This window comes from Hemitrygon akajei, chromosome 7 (genome assembly GCF_048418815.1).
Source record: "Hemitrygon akajei chromosome 7, sHemAka1.3, whole genome shotgun sequence".
NCBI classification, from domain to species: domain Eukaryota; kingdom Metazoa; phylum Chordata; class Chondrichthyes; order Myliobatiformes; family Dasyatidae; genus Hemitrygon; species Hemitrygon akajei.
This window is the reverse complement of record NC_133130.1, coordinates 101,891,998-101,912,697: the sequence shown is the minus strand read 5'-3', so window position 1 is coordinate 101,912,697 and position 20,700 is coordinate 101,891,998.

The following is a 20,700-nucleotide window of genomic DNA, read 5'->3' as shown; positions in this document are numbered from 1 at the left end:
CCAAACCCCCTGTGGATTCTGCATCTCTCTCTCATTTCCTGGGTCTCCTGACCTGAATTAGTAGCGATCTTGCGATTCTCAAAAAGGAGGGGGCTACTTTGTACCCTTCGGCCCCTCAGAGTTGGGGCACAGGCGTAACAATGCTATGTGCTAGGTTACTGAACTCAGCTTCACTTTGTGAACTCCATGGTTCTGAGGAGTATGCATGCCGTTTCTCTGCTGCTACAGCAGAACCTGAATACTTATGTAGGCATCCATAACACAAAATGGACAGAATAGAAAGAAATGCATTCAGCTCATAAGAGTGTTGACTTCAATTTTGCCCGAAAGTACTATGTGCTAACTTGAAATAAACCTTAGTATTTTACTTACCTTATGATATAGAGTTGTCTACAACTAATTTTAAGAGTGTGCTACTGAAGTTTGAGAAGGTACTTTAACGAATATCTACATTTGCACTGAATGGAACTTTAGTGTTTAAAAGAAAAAGTAAGCTAATGACAGTTCCAATGTATATGCTATGTGGTAGTTCTGGAATTCAGCTTTATGTTGAGTATTCCATGGTTGTGAGTAGTATCTATGCCATTTTCTGCAGTTTCACCTCAATCAGCATAGTTATGTAGACATAGATAACACATTATACATAGAACAGAGAGCAATGTATTCAGCTTTTACCCGAGTACACTTCAAATTTACTTAAAAGTACAATGTGCTAAATTGATATTTTCCTCCAAATTTTACTTACCTTATGATTTAGAGTTGTGTACAACCACTATTAAGGGTGTGCTACTAATGTTTGAGAAGGTACTTTAACTAATATCTCCATTTGCACTGAATGGAACTTCAGTGTTTCAAAGACAAAGTAAGCTAATGACAGTTCCAATGTATATGCTATGTGGTAGACACCGGAATTCAGCTTTATATTGAGTATTCCATGGTTGTGAGTAGTATCTGTGCCGTTTCTCTGCAGTTACACCTCAATCAGAATAGTTATGTAGACATACATAATGCATTATACACAGAACAGAAAGCAATGTACTCAGCTTTTACCAGTGTACACTTCAAATTTGCTTAAAAGTACAAGGTGCTAAATTGATATATACCTCTGATTTTTACCTACTGTTATGATCCCAGCCCCCTCCTTTGTGAGAATCGCCAGAGCCCTAATGAAGGGGGAGGTCAATGACCCAAGAGAAGAGAGAGATACATGCGGTGTCCCACGTTTCACGGCGAGGCAAAGCTGGCGACTGTGGTCATTGTCTCATGGAGACACCTTTGTGAATTGGGAACTGTACTACGTGTATACCCTCAGGTCAACGTGGGTGGAGAGATGGAGAGAGATTGCATCATCCCAACCTGATTGACATCTGAGACCCCATGAGTTCAGATGAAAGAGGGGTTGTAAAGACGGCCCCCCAGATGCACCGGAAGACACGCTAGAAATCCTGTGACAGAGTTGAATAGCGACAGCCGGTGGTGGGGTTCATGTGCGTCTTTTCCTTGCCTGGGATTGGCGACCTCACCACGAAAGAACGGCTTAGCTACAGGGGAGGCCACAAGTGAGCGTCCATTCCCCAACGAGGCTTCGACGAATTGAACTCCTAAAGGTTGGAAAAACCTGCCGGGTAACTGTTTCATTTAATCTCTATCTCTCTCTCTTTAACAAAGTGCACCAACGCGACACCACCAAAAGCCGGCAGCTGGTGGAACTGCAGTGACCGCAAGAGACTTTCAGATATACAGCAGACAATATATACATTACCCCTAGACAACTATAGAGTTTATTCCTTATTGGTTATTACTATACCTGCACTTTAGATTGAGTATTGATGACTTATGGTATCTGAATGTTTGTATTAACCTTACTTTTGTGCCCCTTTATAAATAAAAACGTTTGAAAATGATACCATCAGACTTCAGCGGACCTCTCTATCTTTGCTGGTAAGTGATCCAGTTATGGGATACGTAACACTACCTTATGATGTAGAGTTGTCTATGTATTCAGCTTTTACCAGTGTACACTTCAAATTTGCTTAAAAGCACAAGGTGCTAACTTGATATATACCTCTGAATTTTACTTACCTTATGATTTAGAGTTGTCTACTACCAATTTTAAGAGTGTGCTACTAAAATTTGAGAAGGTACTTTAACTAATATCTCCACTTGTACTGAATGGGACTTTAGTGGTTCAAAGAAAAAGTAAGCTAATTGCAGTTCCAATGTAAATGCTATGCGCTATGTTACTGAACGCAGCTTTATTTTGTGAACTCCATGGTTCTGAGGAGTATGCATGCCATTTCTCTGTTGTTACAGCTGATCCTGAAGAGTTATGTAGGCATCCATAACACAAAATGTACAGAATAGAAACTAATGCATTCACCTCATAAGTGTTGACTTCAATTTTGCCCAAAAGTAATATGTGCTAATTTAAAATAAACCTTTGAATTTTACTTACATTATGATTTAGAGTTGTCTACAACCAATTTTAAGAGTGTGCAACTAAAGTTTGAGAAGGTACTTTAAGTAATATCTTCACTTGTACTGAATGGGACTTTAGTGGTTTGAAGAAAAAGTAAGCTAAATGCAGTTCCAATGTAAATGCTATGTGCTAGGTTACTGAAGTCAAATTTATTTTGTGAACTTCATGGTTCTGAGGAGTATGCATGCCATTTCTCTGCTGTTACAGCTGATCCTGAATAGTTATGCAGGCATCCATAACACAAAATGGACAGAATAGAAACTAATGCATTCAGCTCATAAGAGTGTTGACTTCAAGTCTAAGTCATAGTTCTCTTTAATTCAAAGACTGGTAAATGCTGTCTCTAAGAATCATTTCCAGTAGTATCCTCTCCAATAGTAACCCAATGAGTTTAAGGCAAGTGTCTTGGAAAAACCATTTCCCCCTCGCTTGCATTCCAGGTGAGTGGTCCTATGCAGAGGTGAACAAATACATCACAGCTTTGAGTTGTGTTTCTGAGCAGAGATTAGAGTGAAATCTCACCAGTCTCTGTTTCCATCTTCCAACAGGTAGTGTTTTAGTAGTTTGGAGGCACTTTAATCCTGGTCAGTTTATATGATTCACCTTGCCTTTTCAATCAAAGAAAAGCAGCCACATTCCCAGGTGAAATCATCCGATTCAAGACCACATGGATGAAACAAATGCCAGCACCTCCTAAGACCCTGATCTGGAGGAAATTGAAAGATCGCTGGACAAAGTCAGGAGCCCCGGGGAAGGGGAAGGCAAACCCAAGTGAGCATTTCCTATGTGATACATTTCCAGAATCTGTCTCCCTATCTGCTTCTTGATGACCCTGTTACTATTGAGTGGACTATAGAAACACCCAGTAGAGTGTTATGACCCCAGCCCCCTCCTTTGTGAGATTCGCAAGAGCCCTAGTCAAAGGGGGGTCAAATGACCCAAGAGAGAGAGGGAGACGTGCTGAAGACCACGTTCCCCCGGGAAGCAGAATAAAGTGACTCTTTGACTATTGTCTCATGAAGACCACGTGTAAAGCCCTCAGGCAAAGTGGGCTGGTTGAGAGAGATTGACACCGGCGGTCCCGTGAGGAAGTATAAAGGAGGGTCTGGGGGGGAGGACCCCTTCAGACGCACCAGAAGATACGCGAGAATTCAGCGTTTTGATATCGACAGCCGGTGGTGGGGTTCGTGTGCGTCTTTTCCTTGCCTGGGATTGGCGACCTCACCACGGAAGAACGGCCTAGCTACAGGGGAAGCCACAGATGAGAGTCCATTCCCCAATGAGACTTCTGACTACCTCCTACAGGTTGGAAAACCTGTCGGGTAAATGTTTCATTCTCTCTCTCTCTTTCTAACAAAAGTGCACCAACGCGACACCACGACAACGGCAGCTGGTGGAACTGCAGTGACCGCAAAGACTTTTAAATATCCAGCAAACAATATATATCTACATTACCCCTAGACAACGATAGAGCTTATTTCTGATTGATTATTACTATACCTGTGCTTTAGATTGAGTTGTGACGACATACATGATCTGAATGTTTTGTATTAACCATGTGTTTGTGCCCCTTTATAAATAAAAACGTTTGAAAATAGTAGTATCAGGCTTCAGCGGACCCACCTATCTTTGCTGATAAGTCACCTGGTTACTGGGGAACGTAACAAGAGTTATTGACCCCTTCCTGTTCCTAATTTTCACCCACAGAGACTCCGTAGACAATCCCTCCATGACTTCCTCCTTTTCTGCAGCTGTGACTCTATCCCTGATCAACAGTACCACATCCCCACCTCTCTTGCCTCCCTCCCTGTCCTTTCAAAACATCTAAAGCCTGGCATTTGAAGTAACCATTCCAGCCCCCGAGCCATCCAAGTCTCTGTAATGGCCACAACATCATAGCTCCGTACTGATCCACGCTCTAAGCTCATCCTCTTTGTTCTGAGTGCGTCCCTTCTCTATCATCTGCCTGTCCTCCCTCTCGCACCTTCTCCAAGCTTTCTCTATTTGTGAGCCAACCGCCTCTTCCTCTGTTTCTTCAGTTCGGTTCCCATCTAATTTCCCATTTTGATCCCAGTTGGTGACTCAGACCGCACCCAAACATTGGGAAGCGTGTCCAAAATCTGATCCCCCCTCCTCATGATTCCCCCTTTCTCAACCTACACCGACTGATTTTAATGACCTCTTGAGGCAAACCTCCAACCCAAAAGACATGAATCTTGTTAAATATGGTCTCATAGTTAAAGAAATCTTGCAGGTAAGTTCTGTGGCAATTCTGAGAAAATCAATTTTCAACACAAATTCTACAGGTTCAAAGTGAAAGAAGAGCAGAGTTTACTCATATAGGTCATAACTTTATACTTTAATAAGACTCAAATCAAAAGCATGAGGTGCTACAAGATTTACAGTTGGGAAGATGTGGAAGTCCATTATTTGTTGACTGGGAGGCAAAGAGTGGGAATATGGGGACTTGCCTTGTTGGAAGCTGCTGACTGATGGTTTTCTGCAGGAATTGGATTGGGAAAGGATTGGGAAAGGATGATGGATTTGTGGCCAAGTGTCTGGATGATAAAAGGTAAGTTGAAATGCAGGTATTGCTTGAGGAAGCATGGAGTGTGCAGAAGGACTAAAATGAGGAGAATGGCCAAAGTGGCGGAAGGAATACAGTGCAGGGAAGAGTTTGGTCATCCACATTTGTTGAAGGAATAAAGGCATAGATTATTTGATAAATGGGGAGCAAATTCAGAAATCAGTGGTGCAAATGGACTTGGAAGTCCTCATACAGGATTCTCTAAAGGTTAACTTGCAGGTTGAGTTCGTGGGAAGGAAAGCAAATATAGTGTTAGGATTAGCATACCAGAGCAAGAATGTAATGATGAGACTTTCTTTATGACACATCAATTTGGAGTATTGTGAGCAGTTTTGGGCTCCTTATCTATGATAGAATGAAAGGTTTAGCATATGAGGGGCATTTGTTTGGTTCTGGGTCTGGACTCACTGTAGTTTAAAAGAATGAGGGATGGATCTCATTGAATCCTATTGAACATAGAAAAGCCAAGAATGGACATGAGAGACCAGCTTTGTCAGAACTAAAAACAGAATCTGTCGGAGTAAAAACTAAAAACAAAAAAAATTGCTGCTAGCCAGTGACCACTGCTGAATTGATATATTTGCAAGACTCCCCCCCCCATTCAATTATTGCTCCAAAAGTCAAATTCTGTAATCAATCCTTTATCACCAAACATGGAATCTTGAAATGGTGACTTAAGTGTATCCAAGTGTAAGCTAAGCATTATTTTGCGTTATTTCAGTGGACAGCAAAAGATATGACCTCCGCTGGTCCCAAGATGCAAACTCCACAAAATAAGCAAGAATACGTAACTTACTTCCTTTGCATTTACCATGTCCCCTGTCATGTGACCAGTTACCATAATAAATACCCAACACAGAATACAAAGCAGATAGAGAACAGACACTTAGCTCCTACACCCACCTCACCTTCCTCACAGTCCTATCTCTCAAAGCAAAGAGTGTATGGTTTTGTTCATTGGAAACAATTTGAAGTTGTACACATACACAAATGAATTTTGTACTTTCCGGCTCTCTTAATGGAAATAAATCTGTGGGCCCATTGAAACCTTCCTACTTAACATCTTTCCAGGCACCAAAGCCTGTTCTAGCTTTTGGAAATACATGCATATTTACCTCAGTGAGCCTTACATGAGACTCCACTTGTGGTAATTGGAGTGCTAGCTGGACCTTGATTTTGTCTTCTCTAATCTGGGTAAGACTCTTGCTGTTCTTGAGTTGTTTGTGCAGATAACTTTGGACAAATATAACAATGTGCATATCCTTAGTAGCTGATGAGGGAGGTATGGGATCAAAATTTTCCCCAACTGAATCCTCTCAAGCACAAACAGTTTAGATCAGAAAGTTATACTGTGAAGCTAACAGACATTAGATGTTTAGTCAATTAGAAAAAGACACCCCTAGCCATTGGCCTGTACCAAATAAAGTAACCACTGTGTTTACACAGGATTCAATGTGTTTTGCTTTCAAGAGAGGCTCTTCTGCACACCACATTATATCATGTGGTTACTTGAGTTACTGTCATTTTCCTGTCAGCTTGAACCAGTCTGGCCATTCCCCTCTGAATTCTCTCATTAACAAGGTGTTTTACTCACAGGACTGCCACTCACTGGAAGTTTTATTTTGTTTTTCACCTCATTCTCTGTGAACTCTTGGGACTGTTGTGAGATGAGCAGTTCCTGAGATATTCAAATGACCCCATCTGGCACCAACAATCATTCCACAGAAAAAGTTTCTTTGATCACATTTTGTTCCCATTCTGATGTTTGGTCTGAACAACTACTGAACCTCTTCAACATCTTTGCATGCTTTTATGTATTGAGCTACTGCCACATGATTGGCTGATTGGATATTTGCATTAAAAGTAAGTGTATAGGTGAACATAAAAGTGGCAACTGGATGTAAATGTACAAGTGGGTTCAGAGGATTAATCAGTTTCTAAAATTCAGTTCTGGTACCACAGTGAAGTGCACTAATGCTACACTATTGCACATTATTGCTGCTGACAGGAAATTAATTTATTTACTAAAATGTGTACTAAATTCTCCAAAAAAATCTTTGATACTTGTTTCAAATACAGAATAATACTTCAATGGAGCTTTGACAATGATAAAAGCCACAAAAATTGAATTTGTATACAATGCTAGTTTTATGGGCCAGTATTCAATTACCTATATCTCTAATTACTAAATCCGCATTATCTCCCGTTTCTTACTACGTGAAGTTTGTCCAGAACTAATGGAATATTACTGCCTTCATGGCATATAGCTTAGAGCATACTTCTTTGTTGTCAACCTAAACACCAGTCTCCAAAACACATCATGAAGCTCCATTGTGAATCTCCGATATCTTATCCTCACACCTGGTGAAAAGTACAAATGTACTAATTGTGAAAAAATTCTCTGTAGTTGATCAAATTTTAAATAATGACATTCAGGACAAAGTTGGCTTGTGAAAATTCTTACATCTAGGTTCACTGAAACAAAACATAGACACCAATATTTTACTACCCAATGGAAAACCAGTTCCTCCCTTTCTCACTGAGACCAAATCATCTTCTCCCATCACAGATTAAAATAAAACAATCCTACTGACATTTCAAGCTCACCCACCCACTGTGCTATTTCTATCAATTTTAACATTGTTAGATGGTAAAGTGCTTCACAAAAATAATTTAGTTGCCTGTGGCTAATTAAGAAGACTTAAGGGGAAGTTATAAGGAGATTACAAGGGAAAATACAACTACTATATGATACATATATTATATAATATGGATTGATAGAAGAGCTCCGTGAAACACAAGCAGAATTTACTTAGAATTCACAGACACTGTTTTAGCTTTAGTGCAGTTACCTCTGACTGAATTCACAGCTGCAAGGATTGAAGGTCTGGCTGGCAAATTGCACAGTTGTAGACCACAGTGAGTTTGGATTGTCAAGAACATCTCCTTCACAATATCCATCAACACAGGTGCATCACAGGGCCACGTGCTTAGCCCCTTGCTCTATGCACATTACACTTATGACTGTGCGACTAAGCACAGTTCCAATCCCACATTGAAGTGCCATGGACCAAATCAAAGATGGTGACAAATCAGCATTTTGGGGGGAGATTGAAAATCTGGCTGAGCATTGACTGTTGGTCCTTAGTGGAGGATCAGAGGTGATCAGAGGTTTCATCAGAAATCTCATCTCTGTCATCAGAGATCCCCACCACCCTGGTCATGCTCTCTTCTCAACTCTACCATCAGGTAGAAGGTACAAGAGCCTCACCAAGTTCAAGAACAGTCCATACCCCTCAACCATCAGTCTCTTGAACACAAGGGGATAACTACACTCAATTTCACTTGACCCATCATTGAAAAAACCCCAGAACAAATGATAAACAAGAGAAAATCTGCAGAGGCTGGAAACCGAGCAACACACACAAAATGCTGGAGAAACTCAGCAGGCCAGGCAGGACCTAGGAAGAGTACAGTCACCATTTTGGGCTGAAATCTTTCAGTAGGACTGGAGACAAAAAGCTGAGGAGTAGATTTAAAAGGGGAAGGGTAGAGAGAAACACAAGGTGGTAGGTGAAACCAGGAGGGGAAGGGATGAAGTCAAGAGCTGGGAAGTTGATTGGTGAAAGAAACAGAATGCCGTGGAAGAAAAAATAGGGTGGAGGGACACCAGAGGGTGGTGATGGGCAGGCAAGGAGATAAGGTGAGGGAAGGAAAAGGGGATGGGAAATGTTGAAGGAGTGGAGTGGCGTATATCACTGAAACTTTGAGAAATCAATGTTCATGCCATCAGGTAGGAGGCAACGGAAACAAAATATAAAGACTTGTTCCTTTACCCTTAATGTGGCCTTATCACGAGAGTGGAGGAGGCCATGAATGGACATATCGGAATGGGAATGGGAAGTGGAATTATAAAGGGTGGCCACTGGGAGACCCCACATTTTCTCGCTGATAAAGCAAAAGTGCTCGGCAAAGCGGTCTTGAGTATGCTCACAAGAAATTGAATCTCAGGGTTGTACGTGGTGATGTATGTGTACTTTGACATTTGCATTTACTTTGAACTTTGAACTCATACTTTGTTACTCCGTGGCTTCCAGTAAGGCCTGATACCGGTTTCCCATTTTCTACAACATTCATCTGATTCATCAACACAACAAACTCCTGAAATGTGTCAGAGAAAATTTGGTAAAGTAAACAAACAGAAGAAATTTAATTACACCAAAATGGTTGAAGAATACCAGTAGCTTCTGGCAAACTGATAATCCTACAGTAACACAGACACAAGAGATTCTGCAGGTGGAAATTCTGAGCAGCATACATATTGGAATGGAGTACCTCAACAAGCCAGGCAACATCTGTGGAAGTGAATAAATAGTGGATGTTTTGCAGTGAGGTCCTTCATCAGGATGAGAAGGGGGGGAACATTAGAAGCCAGAATCAGCAAAAGGGGGAGGAGTCCCAGCTGGCTGGTGATAGGTGAGACTAAGTGAGTGGGAAGGTGGGTGTGTGGACGAAATAAATTATGTGAGGATCTTTGAGGTGATAGATGGAAAAAATAAAGGACTGAAGAAGATATTTGTTAGGAGATGGCTGTGCACTATGGAATACAGTGAAAGAGGTGTAGAACAATGTGAATGGAATGGGTAAGCCATGAAGCATAAGGGATGGGAAGAGGTGAGGTGGTAACTAGCATTAGGGACAACAAACAGTGATGGAGAGAGGTGAGGAGGAAAGAATAGTGAGAGAAATTGATTTCATGCCATCAGGGTGGAGAGAACCCAAATGGAATATAAAGTCTTGCTCCTCCAAACTGTGTTTAACTTCATCTTGTCTGTAGGAGACTGCGGACCAACAAGGAATAATTCAAGTTCTACTTTTCAGATCTGAACAATTCTTCATTCATGGAATAGTTCCTTCATTTTCCCTTTTGTTCTTCTGCCACCCTTACCAGGAAGATTAAAGGTAAAGAAATATCCAATAATGATGAAAGAGCAAAACCAGAGATCAATCCTCAAATCTGAGTGGCTTCTTTCTCCTCAACCTTTCCTGCCTCCAGGAAAATAATCTCGCCATTTCTTCCACCTCCACTCATAATCATCCCTGATAAATTTATTCCGTAATCTTTCCAATGTCCTATTAAAACTCAGATCTTTTCAACGTCAAAATCAGGAAATAATGGAACAGTTCTTCGCCCTATCAAGCCCCTGCTCCACTCCAATTCACAATCATCCCATACTAATTTCATTTTTATTCTCCCCATTTCCAATATGCTATACCAATCACCTGCACATGATGGGGATTTACCATGGCCAATGAACCTACTAACAATGAACCTTTGGGACCAGGGTGGAAAATTGAGTATCCACAATAAGCACATGAAATCATAGGGGAAATTGTCAAACTCCAATCCACACCTGAGCTCAGCATTGAGCCTAGGGCAAGAGGCAAGAGGCAGTAGTTGTGCACAGCAGGCAAATAGTTACTTACAAATGTGATTTCTTTATTTTGTATTCAGTGCCACCAAAAATAAAAGCATCCCATACACTTTTCTCAGCTGCCTCATCAAGCTGATGAAACCCACCTCCAGCTTCCTTGGCTGTGCATGTCTAGGGGATACACACTCTGGCCCCATCTCACTTGTGAAATTGAGACAGCTCTCCCACCCCAAACCACAGTTTGTGTGGATGCTGTGTAATTTGCTACACTGTCACAACTCAGTGCCAAGAAACAAGAGACAGCACACTGTGTATGATTAAAGGAATTATATTTATGAATCTTAACATAAGGATTAGTGAAGGAAAAAAACGAAAATGGCCCATTATAATTAAACAGTCAAATGTGGACAAGTTGGAGCTCAACTCTTCCCAAAATTCATATTCACCAATCCTCAATCCATCTCCATTGAATCATGACTCCCCACGGGGCCGAATCCTACGACTGGTTCTCTCCAGCATCCTCTCTCCTCATCTCCCGCTGAACAAAAGACCCAGCTGACATCCCACGGCACACATTATCTCTAACCATAACCCAAACACTGCTTCTACAGAAAGATCATTATGTTAGTGAAACCTTTCCCAGGCTGACAAAGATCAAAGTTCAAAGTGCCAATTAGGTGTAAATAGACTTTCATCAGCAACGATCTTGCACGTATCAATTTTTCAGCTACTTTGAGATTAGCAAACGCCATGTCTTTTCTTGATTTCTGCAACCACCCTGCTGAATATTCACAATTACCTTCAATTTTAAATTTGTCATTACAGATCTTTGCTTGTTTCATGATCAGCATACCATTAAGTGCCATATTCAGTCTGATGCAGATGAATCTGCTCTTTCAATACATGATCGATTCTTTTACTTTGCTCTTTAGGCAGTTCAAAAAAAATTTTTCATTAACTTCTGTTCGTTATATATGTGAGGTCATTTCCAGAACTGTCTGTGGTGTGCATCTTCCTGCGCCTTGTGGAATCTTGCATCTGTGACGTCATGTCAATACACAAAAAAAATTTGGGTTTTGGATAAGGGATACTCAAATTGTTAATAAAAAGAAACATTAAATACCAAGAACATGGGATGAAGAGTCCTTGAAAGAGAGTTCATAGATTATGGGAACAGTACAATGATGGGGCAAGTGTGTGAGGGAGGATAGGCAGGTGATAGAGAAGGGATGAGCTCAGATGGACAGTTTGACATGTGTCTATTTTAACGCAAGGAGTATTGTGAACAAAGTGGATGAGCTTAGAGTGTGGATCAATAATTGGAGCTATGATGTGGTGGCCATTACAGAGATTTGGATGGCTCAGGGGCGGGAATGGTACTTCGTGCTGGGTTTTAGTTGTTTCAGAAAGGATGGGGAGGGAGGAAAAAGAATAGGGCCGTGGCACTGTTGATCAGAGATAGTGTCATGGTTGCTGAAAAGGTGGATGTCATGGAGGGTTTGTCTACGGAGTCTCTGTGGATGGAGGTTAGGAGCAGGAAGGGGTCAGTAACTCTACTGGATGTTTTTTATAGGCCACCCAATAGTAACAGGGATATCGAGAAGCAAGTAGGGAAACAGATCCTGGAAAGGTGTAATAATAACAGAGTTGTTGTGATGGGAGATTTTTATTTTCCAAATATCGATTGGCATCTCCCTAGAGCAAGGGGTTTAGAGGGGGTGGAGTTTGTTAGATGTGTTCAGGAAGGTTTCTTGACACAATATGTAGATAAACCTACAAGAGGAGAAACAGTAGCCTGATTTGGTATTGGGAAATGAACCTGGTCAGGTGTCAGATCTCTCAGTGGGAGAGCATTTTGGAGATAGTGATCATAATTCTATCCCCTTCACAATAGCATTGGAGAGAGATAGGAACAGACAAGTTAGAAAAGCGTTTAATTGGAGTAAAGGGGATTATGAGGCTATCAGGCAGGAAACTGGAAGCTTAAATTGGGAACAAATTGGATTTGCGAAGGTAGCAGAGGGTAGCAGACACCAACAGAATCAACAAACTCATTCATAAGACCAGTGATGTTGTTGGGGTGGAACTGAACTCTCTGACGATGGTGTCTGAAAAGAGGATGCTGTCCAAGTTGCATGTCATTTTGGACAATGAGTCCCATCCACTCCATAATGTACTGGTTAAGCACAGGAGTACATTCAGCCAGAGACTCATTCCACCGAGATGTAACACTGAGCGACACAGGAAGTCATTCCTGCCTCTGTGGCCATCAAACTTTTACAACTCCTCCCTCGGAGTGTCAGACACCGTGAGCCAATAGGCTGGTCCTGGACTTATTTCTACTTGGCACGATTAACTTATTATTATTTAATTATTTATGGTTTTATATTTCTGTATTTCTACACTATTCTTGGTTGGTGCAGCTGTAACGAAACCCAATTTCCCTTGTGATCAATAAAGTATGTCTGTCTGTCTGTCTGTCTGTCTGTCAGATATTCTTAGGGAAAAGTACATAAGAAATGTGGCAAATGTTCAGAGGATATTTGTGTGGAGTTCTGCATAGGTACATTCCAATGAGACAGAGAAGTTATGGTAGGGTACAGGAACAGTGGTGTATAAAGGCTGTAATAAATCTAGTCAAGAAGAAAAGAAAAGCATACAAAAGGTTCAGAGAGCTGGGTATTGTTAGAGATGTAGAAGATTATAAGGCTAACAGGAAGGAGCTTAAAAAGGAAATTAGGAGAGCCAGAAGGGGCCATGAGAAGGCCTTAGCAGGCAGAATTAAGGAAAACCCCAAGGCATTCTACAAGTATGTGAGGAGCAAGAGGATAAGACGTGAAAGAATTGGACCTATCAAGTGTGACAGTGGGAAAGTGTGTATGGAACTGAAGGAAATAGCAGTGGTACTTAATGAATACTTTACTTCAGTATTCACTATCGAAAAGGATCTTGGTGATTGTAGTGATGACTTGCAGCAGACTGAAAAGCTTGAGCATGTAGATATTAAGAAAGAGGATGTGCTGGAGCTTTTGGAAAGCATCAAGTTGGATAAGTCCCCACATCGGATGAGATGTACCCCAGCCTACTGTGGGGGGCAAGGGAGGAAATTGCTGAGCCTCTGGCGATGATCTTTGCATCATCAATGGGGACAGGAGAGGTTCCGGAGGATTGGAGGGTTACGGATGTTGTTCCTTATTTTCAAGAAAGGGAGTAGAGACAGCCCAGGAAATTATAGAGCAGTGGGTCTTACTTCAGTGGTTGGTAAGCTGATGGAGAAGATCCTGAAAAGCAGGATTTATGAACATTTGGAGAGGAATAATATGATTAGGAATAGTCAGCATGGCTTTGTCAAGGGCAGGTCGTGCCTTCCAAGCCTGATTGAATCCTTTGAGGATGTGACTAAACACATTGATGAAGGTAGAGCAGTAGATGTAGTGCATATGGATTTCAGCAAGGCATTTGATAAGGTACCCCATGCAAGGCTTATTGAGAAAATAAGGAGACATGGGATCCAAGGGGGCATTGATTTGTGGATCCAGAACTGGCTTGCCCACAGAAGGCAAAGAGTGGTTGTAGACGGGTCATATTCTGCATGGAGGTCGGTGTCCTGTGGTGTGCCTCAAGGATCTGTTCTGGGACCCTTACTCTTCATGATTTTTATAAATGACTTAGATGAGGAAGTGGAGGGATGGCTTAGCAATTTTGCTGATGACACAAAGGTTGGAGGTGTTGTGGATAGTGTAGAGGGCTGTCAGAGGTTACAGCGGGACATTGATAGGATGCAAAACTGGGCTGAGAAGTGGCAGATGGAGTTCAACCCAGATAAGTGTGAAGTGGTTCATTTTGGTAGGTCAAATATGATGACAGAGTAAGTATTAATGGTAAGACTCTTGGCAATGTGGAGGATCAGAGGGATCTTGGGGTCCGAGTCCATAGGACACTCTGTGGTTAAGAAGGCCTTCATCAATTGTGGAATTGAATTTAGGAGCCAAGAGCTAATGTTGCAGCTACATAGGACCCTGGTCAGACCCCACTTGGAGTACTGTGCTCAGTTCTGGTCACCTCACTACAGGAAGAGTGAAGCCATAGAAAGGGTGCAGAGGAGATTTATAAGGATGTTGCCTGGATTGGGGAGCACGCCTTATGAAAATAGGTTGAGTTTCTCCTTGGAGCAAAGGAGGATGAGAGGTGACCTGATAGTGATGTATAAGATGATGAGAGGCATTGATCATGTGGATAGTCAGAGGCTTTTCCCAGGGCTGAAATGGTTGCCAAATGAGGACACAAGTTTAAGATGCTGGGGAGTAGGTACAGAGCAGATGTCAGGGGTAATTTTTTTATGTAGAGAGTGGTGAGTGCATGGAATGGGCTGCTGGCAATGGTGGTGGAGCTGGATACGATAGGGTCTTTTAAGAGACTTGTGGATAGGTACATGGATCTTAGAAAAATAGAAGGCTATGGGTAAAGCCTAGTAATTTCCAAGGTAGGGACATGTTCGGCACAAAATTTGTGGGCCGAAGGGCCTGTATTGTGCTGTAGGTTTTCTATGTTTCTATATGTAAGTGAAGTTAGCCGAGTTATCCCCTCTGGTTCAAGAGTCTGATGTCTGATGTTCCTGAAGGTGGTGTAGGTTTGAGACTCCTCTACTTTATTCCCAATGGCATCAGCGAGAAGAGAGCATGGCCTGGATGGTGGGGGACCCGGAACATGCATGCTGTTGTCCTGTGACGCATTTCTCAATGGTGGGGAATGCTTTACATGTGACGTACTAGGTTGTACCTGCTACTTTTTGTAGGATTTTCCGTTCAAGGTGTTTCCATAATAGGCCATGATGCAACCAGTCAATATATTCTCCACTGCCCACTATAGAACTTTGTCAAAGCTTTTGATGAAATGCTGAATCTTCTCAAACTCTTAAGCTCCTCTGTCCTGGATCAGTCCTTCAAGTTGTCCTGGAAGCAGCCGTCTTCATGGTGTATCCTTTCTCCCCCAGGGTTGAGTTCTTTGGAGCTTCCATTGACAAGTCTGTAGCGCTGGATTTTTAATGTGATGGGGTTGCTGGCCCCATGCAAACCCTCCTCCTTTGGCAGTTATGTTTGTGTCTTGCAAGTTATATGTTATGTATGTTAATTTATGCACATGTCATTGATGTTTTTCACCTTTGCACTGTGCTGCTGCTGCAAAAAAAGCTAATTTTCACAGTACTTATACCAAGTATGATAATAAAATTGAACTAAATCTCTGAAATTGGATTGATGATTCATCCAATTCCTTGCAGCCACTCGTTGAGTTTTGAAAGGGGTTTTAAAGGAATTAAATGAAATGCATGATGTCAAAGCTCTCTGTGGCAGAGAGCTTTGGACCTACTCAGAGGTGCAGGGGTGCAGTATTGAGCACTGCCACTAGATGTCTCAATATGATCACTAACAGCTTTCCTCAGAGTGCAACAAACAGGAGCAAGAGGTTGGACACATAGCCCCTCCAGCCCTTCTTTACCATGCTGTCAGATCATGGCTGATCTTGTGCCTCATTTTCCTCTTTGATCTTTGAGTTTCACTTTGAATTTGCTAACTGACTGTCTGTAGTCCTTAATATTTACAACGTGGCATAAAAAAGTGTGCACAAGTGCATTGAGCTACAAGACAATACAATGTTGGCTTGTAACAGCATCACAAGCACATGGTAGGGACCACACACAGAATATAAATTATAAGACTGTAAGACATAGGAGAAGAATTAAGCCATTCAGCCCATCGAGTCTGCTCTGCCATTCCATCATGACTGATTTAACTATCCCTCTCAACCCCGTTCTCCTGCCTTCTCCCCGTAACCTTTGATGTCCATACTAATCAATCTCCACTTTAAGTATACCCAATGAATTGGCCTCCACTGCCGTCTTTGGCAATGAATTCCACAGATTCGCCACCCTCTGGCTGAAGAAATTCCTCCTCACCTCTGCTATAAAGGAACCTCTGTTCTGAGGCTGTGTCCTCTTGGACCTAGACTCCCCCAAAGAGTGTTATGAATGTTTATAGAAAACATCCTCTCCCCGCCCACAGCAGAATTTCGGAAGACAATGGGAAGATCGACGGCATCAGCTCACCTCTCACCTCTCTCTCTCTCTCTCCAACGTTAGTCAAATACCTACCTCGAACTGAAATGAACTCTCTTCATCATCAGAAGACTGTACCCATTTACCCCTAGGTTTGAAAGAGCCTAGTTTTGATCCTATTTCCACACACACACACACACACACACACACACACACACATATATATATATGTATATATATATATATATATATGTATATATATATATATCATTGCTAACCTGTTCAATATATTTGCATTTATATTACTGTATTGCTTAGTTACTAACAAACACTATCAGTTTATAGCAATACCAGACTCCAATGTGTCTTCCATTTCTGCTGGTTCTTTAACCCGGTCATGGGGTATGTGACACATCAAACTCTCCTTATACATTAACCTGTCACATAGTTTATTTAAGACAGTGAAGAAAAGAAAAAGGTGATGCCAAACAAAATGTCAGTGCCAAATTTAAAAAGAAACACAGTCAGAGTCCATACATTGTTTCATTGCTGAGGTAGGGTTGGTTCAGGAACCTGATGATTGAAGTAGCCATCGCTGAGTCTGGTGGTGTGGGACCATGTGTCGGTACCTCCTGCCTGCCAGTAGTTGTGAGAAGAGGACGTGACCCTTAGAGATAGGGATCCTTGATGATCGATGCTGCCCTCTAGGGGCAGTACCTCCTGTAGATGCTGTCAGTGTTCATTTCTCTCTGTGTTCCTGTGCGTTGGATTTGCACAGGCTATGATAGAACCAGTCCACGGTGCATTTGTAGAAGTTTCTTAGAGCACTTAGTGACATGCCAAATCTCCTCCAGCTCCAGTAGATGTATTGGTGTGTCTTCTTCGTGATTAGATCAATGCACTGAAATCTCTTCTCATTTCAGTGCTGAATGTTTATCACTCTGAGACCCCACCACTGTTTTCACAGCTTTCACTGAAGTATCAGCCTATCAGTGTCCACTCTCGCAATCCTCAGGATCATTATTGTCTCGATGACACCCCATTCTTCTCAATGAGGGTGGAGCTCAGTCAAGATGGTGCTAAATGGCAACTCCTTTGCTTACATCTTTGGAAACAGCTCTATTTCCATCTTTAATATCTCTATTTTTCCCTTTCAGGGTTCCTTTGAAGACCTTGACCAGGAGTTACATGCCAACATCAGTTCTTTGTGGGAGTGGGACCCGCTCTTGGGGTTTCGATATGCCAGGGATGCGGCCTAAGAGTTCAGCTCACCTTTGGAGGCCTATGATCTCGGGGTTCTGGAAACGTGCGGATCAAAGGTTGGTGTCCTGACAGACCAGTGTGTCATGGAAGCTGGAAGACCTTTGGCTGTGTGTCCAGAGACCTGAGATCTTTGGGCACAGAGCTCGGAAAAACCGACGCAACAGACTTCTACATCGTAAACCAGCGAGCTGTTTGTGTCTCCCTTCTCGCTGTGAAACGGAGACATCTCTTTCTCCCTTATTACAGACAGACAGAACCTGTGGTATGTCAAATACCAGGTGAATGTGTAGTCTTTGGAGTACTGCAAGTCTGTGTCTTTGCTGTTGCTTTTGCTGCAGGTTTGAGTGCTCGGTGACGGGAGCCGACGCTTTTTTTGCTGGTGGGGGAAGGGGGAATCGTGTTTGCTGCCGCTTACACCCAGGAGGGAGGAGAGCTGGGGGGAGAGTTTGGGGTTCTAACATTTAACTGTCATTCATTCTTTGGGGAACTCCTCTGTTTTGTGGATGGTTGAGAAGAAAAAAACATTTCAGGATGTATATTGTATACATTTCTCTGACATTAAATATACCTTTTAAACCTTTGAGGTCTTTTCTCTCAGTCTCTCCTCGCTGGACCACTTCCTCACTCATTATCCAGCCTTTTGCATCTCTAGGCCTGGGTGTGATCTTTCACCAAAGGGCTGCTTAGAAACAGCTGAATTCCTTATGTTTGTACTCAACAATAAAGACCAACATACCACTTGCCTTCTAAATTGCTTGCTCTACCCACATGTTTACCTTTTCCACCTCAGAAACACTTGGTCTCTACACACCAGCCAGTTCTACTTGTTTATCATTGCTTAAAAAAAATACACTTTTCTCTGTGCTTGTGACTGAAGTGAATAACCTCGCAAATTCACACACTGTATTACATCTGTCGACCTCCTGACCATTTGCAAAGCTCATCCACGCCCCTTTGCAGACTCACTTTCACTTTCCCGTCTAGCTATGTAGAATATAGAACATAGAACAGTACAGCACAGGAACAGGCCCTTCAGCCCGCAATGAGCCAATTAAATCAGTATCAAATGGCCAACTAAACACATCCCTTCTGTCTTCACAATTTCCCTCACATTCATGTCCCTATCTAAAAGTCTCTAATATATCTGCCTCTACCACCTCCACCCCAGGCAGCACATTACGGGCACCCACCACTCTCCTGTTAAAAAAAACTTGCCATTCACATCTCCTTTGAACTTACCCCTCTCACTTTAAATGCATGCCCTCTGGTATTAGACATTTCAACATTGGGGAAAAGATACTGTCCTGTCTACGCCTCTCATAACATTATAAAACTCTTATCAGATCTCCCCTCAGTGGACATTGCTCCAGGGAAAATAATCTAAATTGGCCCAACTTCTTGTAAAATCGGGCAACCTGATTACACAGTCACTTTACCTAAATCATTAGTATTAAGTAGTGAGCGTCAGAATGCTTGAGCCTGCCCCCCCCCCCCCCCCGAGGCAAGAACTAGAAGTGAACCAATTTGTTCCTATTTGGTGTTCAGCATTGGCTCCGTTCCTAAGAGCTCTTTATAACTGAAAGAAAAAGGTTTGTAAGTCGAGAATGAACATTGTGTGAGAGAGGATGACAGAAAAAGCAGTGGTGAGTGAGCCCGTCAGCCTCAGTGGGTGAAAGAGTCTCCATGCTTCCAGCTCTGCCCAGCAAAACCCAGACTCCGACGGATGGGGCTGGGTGAGGGGAGGCACATGGAAGTAGCCCATTCCCGTTGGGTAGACAATGCCTACAGTCCCACAGCAGCCGCTAAATCTGACCCCAGCCATCCCACCCATCTCCCAAATGCTTGTTCATATGTACAGACGGTACATGAAGTAGGTGTTCGTAACCTGCCTATACTTCACCAGTCTCCTCTGTTAGCCCTGACCACAAGAGTCCTTAGATCAAGTAGCAATGTTTACCAAAATTCTTCTGAAAACCCCAACTTACTTTTGGATACAAGGAGCAAAACTACAATCATGCAATGCCAACTGTCCACTGCTTATTACGCCACAGTCATGTAGGGCAGCAAAGAAGGCCATCCATCTCTGGTGGTGTTCAGGGCTTCCTTCATCACGTCAGTAGTTTCCTCTCGGTTTTCACCGCCGTCAGTCATACAAGTCCCGGGTGGAAACCCAGGAATACATCACACACAGATGTAGAAGGATTCTTCATTGCTGTTTCCAAAACAGCTTTGTTTTGGAAACAGGATTGTTAGCCCTGAGCTGAACCCCAGAACCTGGAGGACTGGTGGACCACTCTTGGTCTGGCCTCTAACCTTTGACCTGTTTGGCACTGGTGACCCTGCTAAGAGCCAAAGCAGAAGTCTCTGACGCCTGCCAGTATAGCTCTCTGGGTCACTGAGACAAGCAGGCCTCCAAGCCCAGCAAAGCCATGGTCCTCTTGGCAGGGGGAAATACTGAAACACAAGAGCTTCTGCAGGTGCAGGAGGTCCAGTGTAAATTGCACAAAATGTAAGTTGCCCATTTGTTACCATTACTAACATGACTCAGTAAAAAACTTGAATCATACTATGCTGTCGTGATTCTTGTTCTGTGCATACTTATCAGGTACTAGTTCAAATGGGATCTTTAGTTGGCGTGGACTGAGGAATGTGTTTCAGCGCTGTGTAATTCTATGATCCTCTCACAAGGTCTTTCTTCTTTAAGACATTCACCATTCCTGCATAAGTAAGACAGAGCCCAGATATGATCATTTGGCACCTGAAACAAGTGAATGGAGCTTGCACCAACATGTTCTCAGAGTGTGGGGGGTGTGCACTGCAGCTGCCATATGTAAGTCATTATATCATTACAGCCAATCCAGCTGCATTAGGCTCATGGGTATTA